Raw genomic sequence first — 14,337 nt, 5'->3', positions numbered from 1 at the left:
GTCTTTCTTCTCAGTCTCCTGGATGACAGTCAACACTGGGCTCTCATAAATACTAAGCCCAAGAGAAGGCCATGCATCAACAAGTATGCCTGTGCTTAAAAGAGAGGCTCCTAGGAGAGGGCAGGTAGTCTGGGTCATTATGAGAGAGGACAAATAGGGCGACTGCTGAAAAAAATCATACCTTTTAAGGTTTCAGAAACCATTTTTTAAGTATTATTACTTGTTCAAAGGATCTAGGCATCTGCAGATAATTACAATTTTCTAACACCTAAGCTGCAATCAGATATCTCCTGGAATCTCTAGGATTGTAGATCATTTGATTTAAGAGGCAGCCATGGGAAGTCAATCTCTCCCTCTCACTGAACCTATCAACCTCAGGATATACCCAAAACTAAGGATGGCAAAACAGAGAAAGAGAAACTGGTTCTTTAATGACTCCTGTGCTGCTAGATCAAACCGCCATGATGTCCACTCTACTCATGAACTTCCAGTCATGCGAGCTGATTGAGCCAAGTCTGTTGGCTTGGCTCAACTTGACTGTTGGGCCAAGCCTGAGTTGGGTATTCTGTTACAGGTGAAATGATCCTAACTGACAAACAGTTAAAGAGCATGGGCTTTGGAGGCACGCAGCATTCAGTTTTTGTTGCTGTTTGTTTTAGACCTAGCTCTGTCCCTCATTTAAGCCCTCTAGGACTTACTGTCTTTCTAGTTTACATGGGGCTAATTCTAACCTTACCAAAGACAGTGTAAGTACCTGTCACATAGTAGGCAGTCATGCACAATTTGTTCGTTTCCTTTTACTACCAGACAAGTGCTGAGAGCTGAGGCTTCAAACTTTAAAGAACCAGAAGGTACCAAACTATTTCTGGACTATGTGGAAACCTCCGAACTCCAGGGAATAGGTATATTTTCTCAGAACATAAACTAATGGACCAGGATATGATTCAGTCAGTAGGAAACAAAGTGACCATTCTAAATACATACCATTTCTTTCTTTTTTGGGAGGAGGTGACAATATCTTCATCTTCCAAATGTGTTTATTTTTCTCTAATCCTTGATAACTGATGCAAATGCTTTTTTAAAAAATCAAGTACCTGTGCTAGATTTTTTTTTTTTTTTTTTTGAGATGTTGTCTCCGTCTGTCACCCAGGCTGGAGTGCAGTGGTGCGATCTTGGCTCACTGTAACCTCTGCCTCCCAGGTTCGAGCAATTCTCCAGCCTCAGCCTCCCAAGTAGCTGGGATTATAGGTGCCTGCCACCAGGCCCAGCTAGCTTTTGTATTTTTAGTAGAGACAGGGTTTCACCATAATGCTTAGGCTGGTCTTGAACTCCTGACCTCAGGTGATCCACCTGCATCAGTCTCCTAAAGTGTTGGGATTACAGGCGTGAGCCACTGCGCCCGGCCTTGTGCTAGATTTTTGATAAAAAGAAAGTCTTCTACTGACACCACTTTCCACCACTACTTGTCTTCTCCAGTATCCTAGAATAATTTTTAACTAATTCTTCTAGAAGTCACCATAAACATCTCTAAAGAAATAGGCTTTTATTACGATTTCTTGATTTATCAACTGTAGACATTACCTATTGGTTTCTGCTATGCTAGACAAGAATTTACTTAGGCCAATCCCCCACCTCTTCTCTTCCTAAAATAAGTGTATTTCTATCATCTATAGACAGTATCTCTTGACTCCCCATTTTGGAAGGTAAGAATGTTACACCAGCCCTACTATTTTCAGAGGTCCTGTCCCTTTTCATCTCCCAACCTTTATCTTCTATACTTTCCATTTTACATCGTCAAGGCTAATAAAATTGTCTCCTATGTTTTGTATATAAATTGATTCTAAATGTTATAACTACATAGTGTTTACAGTGTCAGGATTCTGTTAAAGTATTTACTAAATACTTTTACTGAATACTTTTAGTAAATCCATATAGTATACTAAGAAAATCATTCCTTTCTTGTGAAGTTTTTTTGTTTTTCTAGAGTTTTGTTTTTTTCTCCCCTCCTTTAACTACCTGTAATTATAATATACCTCTTTCAACTCAAGAATAGTGCTGAATCTTGAGAATACCTTTTTTCCCCAAATAATTCTCTCTCTCTTTTTTTTTTTTTAAATAACGTGGGCTGGGCATGGTCATTCATGCCTGTGATCTCAGAACTCTGCGAGGCTGAGGTGGGAGGATCATTTGAGGCCAGGAAACAAGACCAGCCCCGGAAACATGGTTAGACCCCACCTCTACAAAAATAAAAATAAAAAAATTAGCCAGGCATGATAACATGTGCCTGTAGTCCTAGCTACTTAGGAGGCTGAGGCAGGAGGATCACTTGAGTTCAAGAGGTCATGGCTGCAGTGAGCTATGATCATGCCACTGCACTCCAGCCTGGGTGACAGAGGAAGAGACCCTGTCTGAAAAATAAACAAATAAAACAACTTTATTAGCATACCATAAAATTCAGCCATTTTAAAAGTACAATTCAATGATTTGTAGTAAACCTACTGAGTTGTGCAAACATTACCATAATCTACTTTTTAGAACATTTCCATTACCCCAAAAGATCCCTCATGGGCACTTACAGTTCCCTTTCCAATCATCAGGCCAAGGCAACCACTCACCTGCTTTCTGTCTCTCTAGATCTGCCTTTTCTAAACATTTCTTAGAATCATATAATATGTAATGTTTTGTGTGTGGTTTCTTTCACTTAGCTTATTTTTTTAAGGTCTGCCCATATTAATAGTATGCATCAATAGCTCATTGCTTATTTTTTAATTTTTTGCTATCTAGACTACAGACTTCATTCAGTATCACCAGATTTTACATGCATTCATTTGTGTGTATGTAGGTCCATACAACTTCAGCACCGGTAGAGATTCATGTGCTTAAGCTCATAATCAAATGTGATAATCAACATCATAATCATCATAATCATATAGAACTGTTCCATCAGCACAAAGGAACTCCTTGCGTCATCCCTTTATAGTCATACATACCCCACACCTCCTCCAGTCCCTGTCCCTGGCAACCATTAATCTGTTCTTCATTTCAATAATTTTGTCACCTCAAGAATGCTATATAAATGCAATCATACAGTATGTGACCATTTGAGACTGGCTTTTTTTGTTCACCATAATACCCCTGAGGTACAACCAAGTTCTTGTATCAACAGTTAGCTCCTTTTCATTCCAGAGTAGTATTCCAAGTTATGGATGGTTTGTTTAACCATGTACCTGTTGTAGGACATCTGAGTTGTTTCCAGTTTGGGGCTATTACAAATAAAGCTCCTATGAATATTTGGGTACAAGTACAATATAGGTTTTCATTTCTTTGGAATGAATGTCCAGGAGCACAACTGCTGGGTCTTATGTTTAACTTGATTAAAAAATTATGTTTAACTTGATAAGAAATTTATAAACTCTTTTCCAGAGTGGCTGTACCATTTTACATTCCTGTCAGCAATGTATAAAATATCCAGTTTGTATCCTCATTAGTATTTGGTATTTCTTTAGCCATTCAGGTAAGTAAGTCATAGCCTCACTGTGGTTTCAATTTGCATTCCCTGATGACTTACGGAGTTTAACAGCTTTTCATATGCTTACTTGCCATCTATAGATCCTCTTCAGTGAAACATCTATTCATGTCTTTTGCCCATTTTCTAATTGGACTGTTTGTTTTTATTGTTGAGTTTTTGTGGCCTTTTTTTTTTTTTTTTTTGAGACAAGGCCTCACTCTGTTATACAGGTTGGAGTGTAGTGGTGTGATCATAGCTCACTGCAGCCTCAAACTCCTGGGCTCAAGTGATCCTCCTGCCTCCCTAGTAGCTGGGACTACTGGTGTGTGTCATGGTGCCCAGCTAATTTTTTTAAAAAAATTTTTTGTAGAGACAGAGTCTCATTACGTTGCTCAGCCTGGTCTGGAACCCCTAACCTCAAGCACTCCTCCCATCTTGGCCTCCCAAAGTGGTGAGATTACAAGCATGAGCTACCATGCCTGACTTCAGTTGAGTTTTTAGCACACTTTATATATTGCAAATTGATCAGATATATGCTTTGCTAATTCATCTCAATCTGTAGCTTATCTTTTCCTCTTCTTAAACCACAAGTTTTTAAATTTTGAAGAAGTCCAATATATCAGTTTTTATCTTTTATGGATATGCTTTTGGGGCAAAGTCCAAGAATTTGTCATCTAGCCTAAGATCCTGAAGATTTTACTCCTGTGGCTTTTTCCAAAGTTATATAGTTTAATGTATTACATTTAAGTCCATTATACATTTTGAGTTAAATTTTATATAAGATGTGAGGTTTAAGTAGAGGTTCTTTTTTCTCCTCGCTACGGGTGTCTAATTGCTCCAGCAAAATTTGTCAGAAAGGCTATCCTTCCTCCATTGAATTGCTTTTGCACTTTTTCAAAATCAGTTGAGCATATTTATATGGGTTTATTTCTGGGTTCTCTCATCTGTTCCATTGATCCATGTGTCTGTTCCTCTGCCAATACCATCTGTCTTGATTACTACAGCTTTATAATAAGTCTTGAAGTCAGGTAATGTGAGTCCTCCAAGTTTTTCTTCTTCAAAATTGATTTAGCTTAAGTAACTTTACACTGGATATTTTCATCTTTCCCCATTTTGTCTCCTGCTTTATTCTAGAGAAGAAACTTCTTGCATAAGCTCTTCCTTTTCTTGTTGCAATTACTGCAAATGCTGTTGGTTTTGCTCCAGTCTGTCCTCCAACCACTGTAGAAGACGCCCGCTGACTGCCGACATCTGACTGCACAGATTCTTGGTAAACACTGAGCCATTATGGATCTTGGTTACTGAGTCCAGATGTGTAAGGCTGTGGATCCTCCAATATGCATCCTGCTCCTCCTGGCACAGGATCTTGGGCAGCTCTACTGCTGATTCAAGGCACACTTTCCTGATAGTGACATGAAGTACAATATGGATTGGGATTTTGATTCTCTCATACCTTTCCTCTTCCTTCTGGCCCTCAATGGAGATGTGCTGGCTGGGGCTCCAGAAGTCTTGTGGACCATGAAGGGACTCTGAACTCTTTTGGGCCTGTATGGATTGGAAGCAAGTGTAGAGTACCCGGCCAGTCCTTGTGTTCTTATCTTCTATGAAACAGGAAAAAAATAAGTCCTACAAAGCCTTGATCCATCATCTGGTACGTGGCTCGTGTGTGAACATCAACATGTGAAGGCCAAACAGTTACATGAGTGTGGGAATGATACCAGCCCACAACTCTCATGGGGCTGCCTGTCAGTTCAGCCAACCTCTCTGCCTCTGTTGAAGCTGCAGACAGCTGCCCTGGAGAAATTTCTACTCGGTCCTTCCACTTATCAGAACGTCGTAAGATGATGGCAGAATGAATGCGAACAATTCTGAAGACATCAACCTTTTCAGCAACTGTGGGCATTTCAGTTCCAGTATATGCAAATTTGGAGTCACTCCTTGTATCATCGTTCAACTCCCCTATGCATAGCCCCATCACTTCCTCCTTCTCTGTGCTCAGAGCATGGTTGAGACAAATGAGGAAAGCGTCAGACTCGAGATGAACTGCCTGCACTGCCTGCACCACCTGCACCGCCATCTTGGCCCAGCTCACTGCTTTTAATTACTGAATAGTATTTCATTTTGTTTATCCATTCACCAGCTGATGGACATTTGGGTTATTTCCACATTTTGGCTATTACGCATAACACTGCTTTGAACATTTGAATGTAAGTCTTTGGCTGACAGAGGTTTTCATTTTTGTTGGATCTGTATCTAGAATTGGAATAGATAGGGCAAATAAATTTATGTTCAACTTTTAGAGAAATTGTCAAACCATTTTTCAGAGTGCCTGTACTATTTATATTCTCATCAGCAGTGTATGAGACTTACGTTCTCCACATTCTTGGCAATGTTTATTATTGTCTGTTTTCTTTTCTTTAACAAAAGTTTAAAAATTGTGATAAAGGCCAGGCGTGGTGGCTTACAACCTGTAATCCCAGCACTTTGGGAGGCCAAGGTGGGTGGATCACGAAGTCAGGAGATCACAACCATCCTGGCTAACATGGCGAAACCCGTCTCTACTAAAAATACAGAAAATTAGCTGGGCGTGGTGGTGGGCGCCAGTAGTCCCAGCTACTCAGGAGGCTGAGGCAGGAGAATGGTGTGAACCCAGGAGGCAGAGTTTGCAGTGAGCTGAGATCACGCCACTGCACTCCAGCCTGGGCAACAGAGCAAGACTCGGTCTCAAAAAAAAAAAATTGTTATGAAAACCACATTATCATTAAATTTACTATCTTAAACATTTTTAAGTGTACAGTTCAGTAGTGTTAAGTATATTCACAGTCCTGTAAAAGAGCCCCAGAACTTTTCATCTTGCAAAACTGAAACTCTATATCCATTGAACAACTTCCCATTTCACACTCCCTCATACTGTTTTCCATAGCAGTTGCACCACTTTACAATCCCACCAAGAGTGCACAAAGGTTCTAATTTCTCCAAATTCTTGCCCACACATTTTTTTTTTTTTTTAAATAGTGGCCATTCTAATTGGTATGAGGTGACATTGCATTGTGGTTTTGGTTTTTGGTTTGCATTCCTCTAATGACTAGTTATATGGAGTATCTTTTCAGAAGTTTGTTGGCCATTTCTTTCTTTTTTTTTTTTTTTTTTTTTGGAGACGGAGTCTCGCTCTGTCACCCAGGCTGGAGTGCAGTGGCGCAGTCTCGGCTCACTGCAAGCTCCGCCTCCCGGGTTCACGCCATTCTCCTGCCTCAGCCTCTCCGAGTAGCTGGGACTACAGGCGCCTGCCACCACGCCCGGCTAATTTTTTGTGTTTTTAGTAGAGACGGGGTTTCACCGTGGTCTCGATCTCTTGACCTCGTGATCCGCCTGCCTTGGCCTCCCAAAGTGCTGGGATTACAAGTGTGAGCCACCGCGCCCGGCCTTGTTGGCCATTTCTGTATCATCTTTGGAGAAATGTCTATGTAAGTCCTCTGCCCATTTTTAAATTGGGTTATTCATTTGTTGTTGAGTTGCTGGAGTTCTTTATATATTCTGGATATTAACCCTCATCAGATATATGATTTATAACTATTTTCTCCCATCCCATAGGCTGCCTTTTCACTCTGTTTTTGTATTTTCTATTTTTATTGCTCACTCTGTTGATGCACAGAAGTTCTGAAGTTTGATGTAGTATTATTTGTCTACTTTTGTTTTTGCTGCCTGTGTTTTTGGTGTCATATTCAAGAAATCAGTTGCCAAATCCAATGTCATGAAGCTTTGCCCCATGCTTTCTTCAATGAATTTTATAGATTTGGGTCTTATATTCAGGTCTTTAATGCATTTTAAGTTAATTTTTATATGTTCGGAGTCCAACTTCATTCTTTTGCAAGTGGATACCCACTTTTTCCTATGACATTCAGAGACGGTCTTTTCACCACTGAGTAGTCTTGGCACCCTTAATGAAGATCACTTGACCATGTACTCAAAGGTTTATTTCTGGGCTCTCTATTCTGTATGTCTATCTTTTTTCTTGTACCACACTGTTTTGATTACTGTAGCTTTATATGTTACAGTCAAGAAGTGTGAGAACTCCAACTTTGTTCTTTTTATTTCAAGATTGCTTTGACTGGCCGGGCATGGTGGCTCACACCTGTAATCCCAGCACTTTGGGAGGCTGAGGTGGGCGGATCATCTAAGATGGGGAGTTCGAGACCAGCCTGACCAACATGGAGAAACCCGTCTCTATTAAAAATACAAAATTAGCCGGGCATGGTGGCACATGCCTGTAATCCCAGCTAATTGGGAGGCTGAGGCATCACTTAAACCCAGGAGGCGGAGGTTGTAGTGAGCTGAGATTGCGCCATCACACTGTAGCCTGGGCAATAAGAGCTAAACTCTGTCTCAAAAAAAAAAAAAAAAAAATTGCTTTGGCTATTTGGTGTTCTTTGCAAGATATCAACTTTTTTTTTTTTTTTTTTTTTTTAAGACAGAGTCTCACTCTGTCACCCACACTGGAATGCAGTGGCATGACCTCAGCTCACTGCAACCTCTGCCTCCCGGGTTCAAGCAATTCTCTGGACTCAGCCTCCTGAGTAGCTGAGATTACAGGTGCCCACCATCATGCCCGGCTAAAGACACCAACTTCTGAAAGACTAAAAGTTGGTGTCCCTTGGGATTCAACATGAATTTTAGGATGGAATTTTCTATTTCTACAAAAAAAAAGAAATGCTGTTGGGATTTTGATGGGAATTGTGTTGAACCTGTAGATCACTTTGGGTAGTACTGACATCTTAACCATATTAAGTCTTCCACTCCATGAATATAGGAAGCCTTACCATTTATTGGTGTCTAATTTCTTTCCACAACATTTTGTAGTTTTCAGTGTACAAATCTTTCACCTCCTTGGTTAGGTTTATGTCTGAACATTTTATTCTTTCTGATGATATTGTAAATGAAATTGTGTTATTTCCTTTTCAGATTTTTCATTGTTGGTTTAACAAAAATGCAACTGAGTTTTGTGAGCTGGTTTCATATACTGCTGTTTTGCTGGATTCACTTATTATTTCATTTACTAGGTTTTTTTTTGGTGGAATTTTAGGATTTTCTACATATAAGATCATGTCACCTGTGAGCAGAGATATTTTACTTCTCCCTTTCTAATTTGGATGCCTTTTATTTCTTTTTCTTGACTAACTGCTCTGTCTAGGTCTTGAGGTACTATGTTGAATAGAAGTGGCAAGAGCAGGCATGTCTGATCTTAGAGGAAAATCTTTCAGTCTTTCACCATTCAGTATGATGCCAACTGTGGGCTTTTCACATATGGCCTTTATTATGTTGAGGTAGTTTTCTTCTATTTCTAGTTTGAGTGTCTTTATCAAGAAAGGGTGTTGAATTTTGTCAAATGTGTTTTCTGTATTAATTGAGGTGATTGTGTGTTTTTTTCTCCTTCATTCTGTAATATGGTGTATCACATTTATTTTCATATGTTAAACCATCCAGGAATAAATCCCACATATTCATGGTTTACAGTTGGCTCTCTGTATCTGTGGGTTCTGCATCCACGGATTCAACCAGCTGAGATTTGAAAATAATTGAAAAAAAATTTACATCTAAACCGAATATATACAAATGTTTTTTCTTGTCACCATTCCTTAAACAATGCAGTATAACAACCATTTATATATAATTTACATTGTATTAGGTATCATAAGTAATCCACAGATGATTTGAAGTATATAAGAAGATGTGCATAGGTTATATGGGATTTGAACATCTGCAAATTTTGGTATCCAAGGGAGGTCCTGGAACCAGTCCCCCAGTGTAGTCAACCAAGGGATGACTGCATACCCTTTTAATGTGCTGTTGAATTTTAGTTTGTTAGTATTTTGTTGAGGATTTCTTCATCAACATTTATCAGATACATTGGTTGGCAGTTTTATTGTAGTTTTTTACTTTTTTTTTGCTTTGTTTTGTTTTGAGACAGCGTCTCACTTTATCGCCCAGGCTGGAGTGCAGTGGCACCATCTTGGCTCACTGCAACCCCTGCCTCCCGGGTTCAGGCGATTCTCCTGTCTCAGCCTCCCCAGTAGTTGGGATTTCAGGTGCACGCCACCATACTCGGTTAATTTTTGTTATCTTTAGCAGAGACGGGGTTTCGCCATGTTGGCCATGCTGGTCTTGAAATCGCGGCCTCAAGCAATCTGCCTACCTTGGCCTCCCAAAGTGCTGGGGTTGCAGGCATGAGCCACTGCGCCCAGCTGCTTGTAGTTTTTTTGATCTGGCTTTGATATCAGGGTGTATCATGCTACTAATAAAGAGATACCCTAGACTGGGTAATTTATAAAGGAAAGACGTTTAGTTGACTTACAGTTCCACATGGCTGGGGAGGCCTCACAATCATGGCAAAAGGCAAATGAGGAGCAAAGTCACGTCTTACATGGCAGTAGGCAAGAGAGCTTGTGTAGGGGAACTCCCCTTTATAAAACCATCAGATCTCATGAGATTTATTCACTATTATGAGAACAGCACAGGAAAACCTGCCCCCATGATTCAATTACCTCCCACCAGGTCCCTCCCATAACACGTGGGAATTATGGGAGCTACAATTCAAGATGAGATTTGGGTGGGGACACAGCCAAACCATATCACAGGGTAATGCTGGCCTCATAGAATAAGCTGAAATAAGTTCTCTCTCCTTCTGTTTTTTGGAAAAGTGTGAGGAGGATTGGTGTTAATTTTTATTTAAATGTTTAGCCAAATTTACTAGTGAGGCCACCTTGTTCTAGGCTTTTTTGTTGAAAGGTTTTTGATTACTGATTCTATCTCCTTACTAGTTATTGTTCTGTTCAGATTTTTTATTTCTTCACGAGTCAATCTTGGTAGGTTTCTAGGAATTACTCCATTTATTTTAGGTTATCCAGTTTATTGGGGATACAACTGTTGGTAGTATTCTCTTATAATCCTTTTTATTTCTGTGGCACTGGTTGTAATGCCCCCTTTCATTTCAGATTTTAGTAATTTTTAAAAATTCTATCACTGAGCTATCAGTGCTGATTTTAGTAATTTGAATCTTCTCTCTCTTTTAATCTAGTTAAGAGTTTGTCAGTTTTGATCTTTTCAAAAACCCAACTCTGTGGCTAGGTGCAGTGGCTCATGTCTGTAATCCTAGTACTCTGGGAGGCAAAGGTGGGAGGATCACTTGAGGCCAAGAGTTCAAGACCAGCCTGGGCAACTTAGGTAGATTCCCACCTATAAAAAATAATAAAAAAATTACCTGAGTATGGTGACGCATGCTTGTTTTCCCAGCTACTTGAGAGGCTGAGGCTGGAGGATAGCTTGAGCCCAGAAGTTCAAGGTTTCAGTAAGCTATAATTGTGCTACTGAGCTCCAGCCTGGGTGACAGAGTGAGACTCTGCCTCAAAACAAACAAATGAAATGTTTAAAAACCCCATCTTAGTTTTGTTCATTTTTTCCCTATTCTCCATTTATCTCTGCTTTAATCTTTACTATTACCTTCCTCTGCTAACTTTGGGTTCAGTTTCTTCTTTTCCTACTTTAGATATAGTCAGGTTGTTGGTTTGAGATCTTTCTTCTTTTTTAATGCAAGCATTTATTTACATCTGTAAGTTCTTAGTGCTGCTTTTGCTGCATCCATAAGTTTTTGTATGTTGTATTTCCATTTTAATTTGTCTCAAGGTATTCTAAAATTTCCCATGAGATTTTTTTTCTCTGAACCATTGTTGTGTGTTGTTTAGTTGCCACATATTTGTGGGTTTTCCAGATTTCATTCTGCTATTGATTTCTGGTTTCATCCCATTGTGATTGGAAGATACTTGGTAGAATGTCAATGTTTTTATATTTTGTTTAAGTCTTGTTTTGTGGCCCAACATGTGGTCTATCTGGAGAAAGTTCCACGTACACTTGAGAAAAATGTGTGTTCTGCTGTTGTTGGGTGGAATGTTCTGTATATGTCTGTGGTTAAGTGGCCTATAGTATTGTTCAAGTCCTCTGTTTCCTTACTGATTTTCTGTTGGGTTATTTTATCCATTATTGAAAGTGGGGTATTGAATCTCCTACTATTATTGTGTTGTCTATTTCTTCTTTCAATTCTGTCAGTGTTTGCTTTACATATTTAGGAAGTCTGATGTTTAGTGCATATATATTTGTAATTGTTAAACCTCCTTGGTGAATTGACCCTTTTATTATATAATGTCCTTCTTTGCCACTTGTAACAGTTTTTGACTTAAAATCTTTTTGTCTTATATTAGTATAGCCACCCTTGCCCTCTTTGGATTACCATTTGTGAGGAATATCTTTTCTCATCCTCTCACTTTCAGCAAGTCTTTACTTCTTTTTTTTTTTTTTTAGAGACAGGGTCTTGCTCTGTCACCCAACTGGAGTGCAGTGGCACTATGATAGCCTACTGCAGCCTAGAACTCCTGGGCTCACAGGATCCTCCCACCTCAACCTCCACAGTAGCTGGGACAACAGGTGTGTGTTACTATGCCTACTAATTAAAAAGACTTTTTTAGCCGGGCGCGGTGGCTCACGCTTGTAATCCCAGCACTTTGGGAGGCCGAGGCGGGCGGATCACGAGGTCAGGAGATCGAGACCACGGTGAAACCCCGTCTCTACTAAAAACACAAAAAATTAGCCGGGCGTGGTGGCGGGCGCCTGTAGTCCCAGCTACTCGGAGAGGCTGAGGCAGGAGAATGGCGTGAACCCGGGAGGCGGAGCTTGCAGTGAGCCGATATCGCGCCACTGGACTCCAGCCCGGGCGACAGAGCGAGACTCTGTCTCAAAAAAAAATAAAAAATAAAAAAATAAAAATAAAAAGACTTTTTTAGAGACAGAGTCTTTCTATGTTGTCTAGGCTGGTCCTGAACTCCTGACTTTAAGCAATCCTTCTACATTGGTCTCCCAAAGTGCTGGAATTACAGGCATGAGCCATTGCACCTGGCCACAAGAGTTTGGTATTTGAAAAGATACAAAGTGAGACTCTTGTAGATGGCATATAGTTGGATCCTGGTTTTCAGTCCATTCAGCTAATCTCTGTCTTTTAACTGGGGACTTTAATCTATTTGCATTTAAAATAATTACTGACAGGGAAGAACTTAGTATGGCCGTATTAATTATTTCCTATATGTCTTGTAGCCTTTTCAGGCCTCCTTTCCTTTGTTACTGTCTTCCTTCATTTTTTGTTGATTTTTTTTTTTTTTTGAGATGGGGTCTCGCTCTGTCGCCCAGGCTGGAGTGCAGTGGCGCGATCTCGGCTCACTGCAAGCTCCGCCTCCCGGGTTCACGCCATTCTCCTGCCTCAGCCTCTCCGAGTAGCTGGGACTACAGGTGCCCGCCACGACGCCTGGCTAATTTTTTTGTATTTTTAGTAGAGACGGGGTTTCACCGTGGTCTTGATCTCCTGACCTCGTGATCCGCCCGCCTTGGCCTCCCAAAGTGCTGGGATTACAAGCGTGAGTCACCGCACCCGGCCGATTTTTTTTGTAGTGACATGTTTTGATTTCTTTCCCATTTCCTTTTGGGTATATTCTATAGATATCTTACTTGAAGTTACCAATGAGATCACATAACATAAAGTTATAACAATATAGTTTAACAACTTCAGTTGCATACAAAAACCTCTACTTCTTTACTACTCCACTGCAATTTATGTTATCAATGTCTTAAGTTAGATCTTTACATACTGTATACCCATAACTTGTTTTATTTTTTGAGACAGAGTCTTGCTCTGTTGCCCAAGCTGGAGTGCAGTGGCATGATTTTGGCTCACTGCAACCTCCACCTTCTGGGTTCAAGCAATTCTTGTGCCCGAGTAGCTGGGACTGCAGGCATGCACCACCGCACCCAGCTAATGTTTGTATTTTTAGTAGAGACAGTGTTTCACCATGTTGGCTGAGCTGGCCTCGAACTCCTGACCTCAGGTAATACTCCCATCTCAGCCTCCCACTCCAGGACAGGTGCGGTGGCTCACACCTGTAATCCCAGCACCTTGGGAGGCCGAGGTGGGCGGCCAGGCAGCCCCTAGACAAGTCAGTACATTGCATGCATGGTACACTCTTTTGTTTCTGGCCCAAGGGAAGAGCCAAGGTATGGGAGGTTTTCTCCTGGTTGAACTATGCTTTGCCGGGGAGGGAGAGGGACACGGGCACGCAAAATGCCACACACTTGCCTAGCACTTTTGATAGACTATGTTCTTGGTTAGGCATTGGCTTGGGCACTGAAACTTCTTAATTTGGCTCTAGAGTTCTCACAGTATATTCTGGTCTGTATATGGTTGTTAATTCAGTGTCTCCATGGGGTAACAAGGGCCTGGAGCTTCCTAGTCTACCATCTTGCAGATGTCTCCCAGATTGTTCCTATTTAAAGCCCTCTGTTATTTCACTCCAGTCTGGACTAATTGCTTCCTAGGTGTGCTATTCATTGTAATCTTGGGACTTCAGTACTCTCCTGGATTAAATCTGATGTTCCCTGAATCCCATGCCTCCTCCCTTTTTTTGATTACTTCCTCATTCCTTTGATATACTACCTCAGGTGACCTCCTAAGAAACAGGGTATGGGGATATATTTTCAAATTCCTGCATAGCTGGAAATGTCTTAATTCTATCCTCACACTAACTGATAGTTTGGCTAAGTACAGAATTCTAAGTAATTTGTTTTAGCCGATTGCTTTAGGTGAGCAGACAGAAAGTTGGCAATTAAACTTGGGGATCCTTAGAGGTCAGAATGTGGAAGACCTTCTTCCTGTAGCACCAACTCTGCACTAGCTGTCTTTGTTTATTACAGACGGTTCATTCAACATTTTTTTTTTTTTTTGAGACAGAGTTTTGCTC

At 40.5% G+C, this 14,337-nt stretch overlaps 1 protein-coding gene and 1 pseudogene across 3 annotated transcripts in view; both read right to left on the bottom strand.

The window, feature by feature from the left end:
- Positions 1–14,337, bottom strand: part of SIMC1 (SUMO interacting motifs containing 1) — an 84,702-nt gene that overhangs the window by 28,639 nt on the left and 41,726 nt on the right. The window lies entirely within an intron of this gene.
- Positions 3–6,199, bottom strand: LOC129485941 (lys-63-specific deubiquitinase BRCC36-like; annotated as a pseudogene).

This window comes from Symphalangus syndactylus, chromosome 7 (genome assembly GCF_028878055.3).
Source record: "Symphalangus syndactylus isolate Jambi chromosome 7, NHGRI_mSymSyn1-v2.1_pri, whole genome shotgun sequence".
Classification (NCBI taxonomy): domain Eukaryota; kingdom Metazoa; phylum Chordata; class Mammalia; order Primates; family Hylobatidae; genus Symphalangus; species Symphalangus syndactylus.
This window is presented reverse-complemented; position numbering and strand designations above follow the sequence as displayed.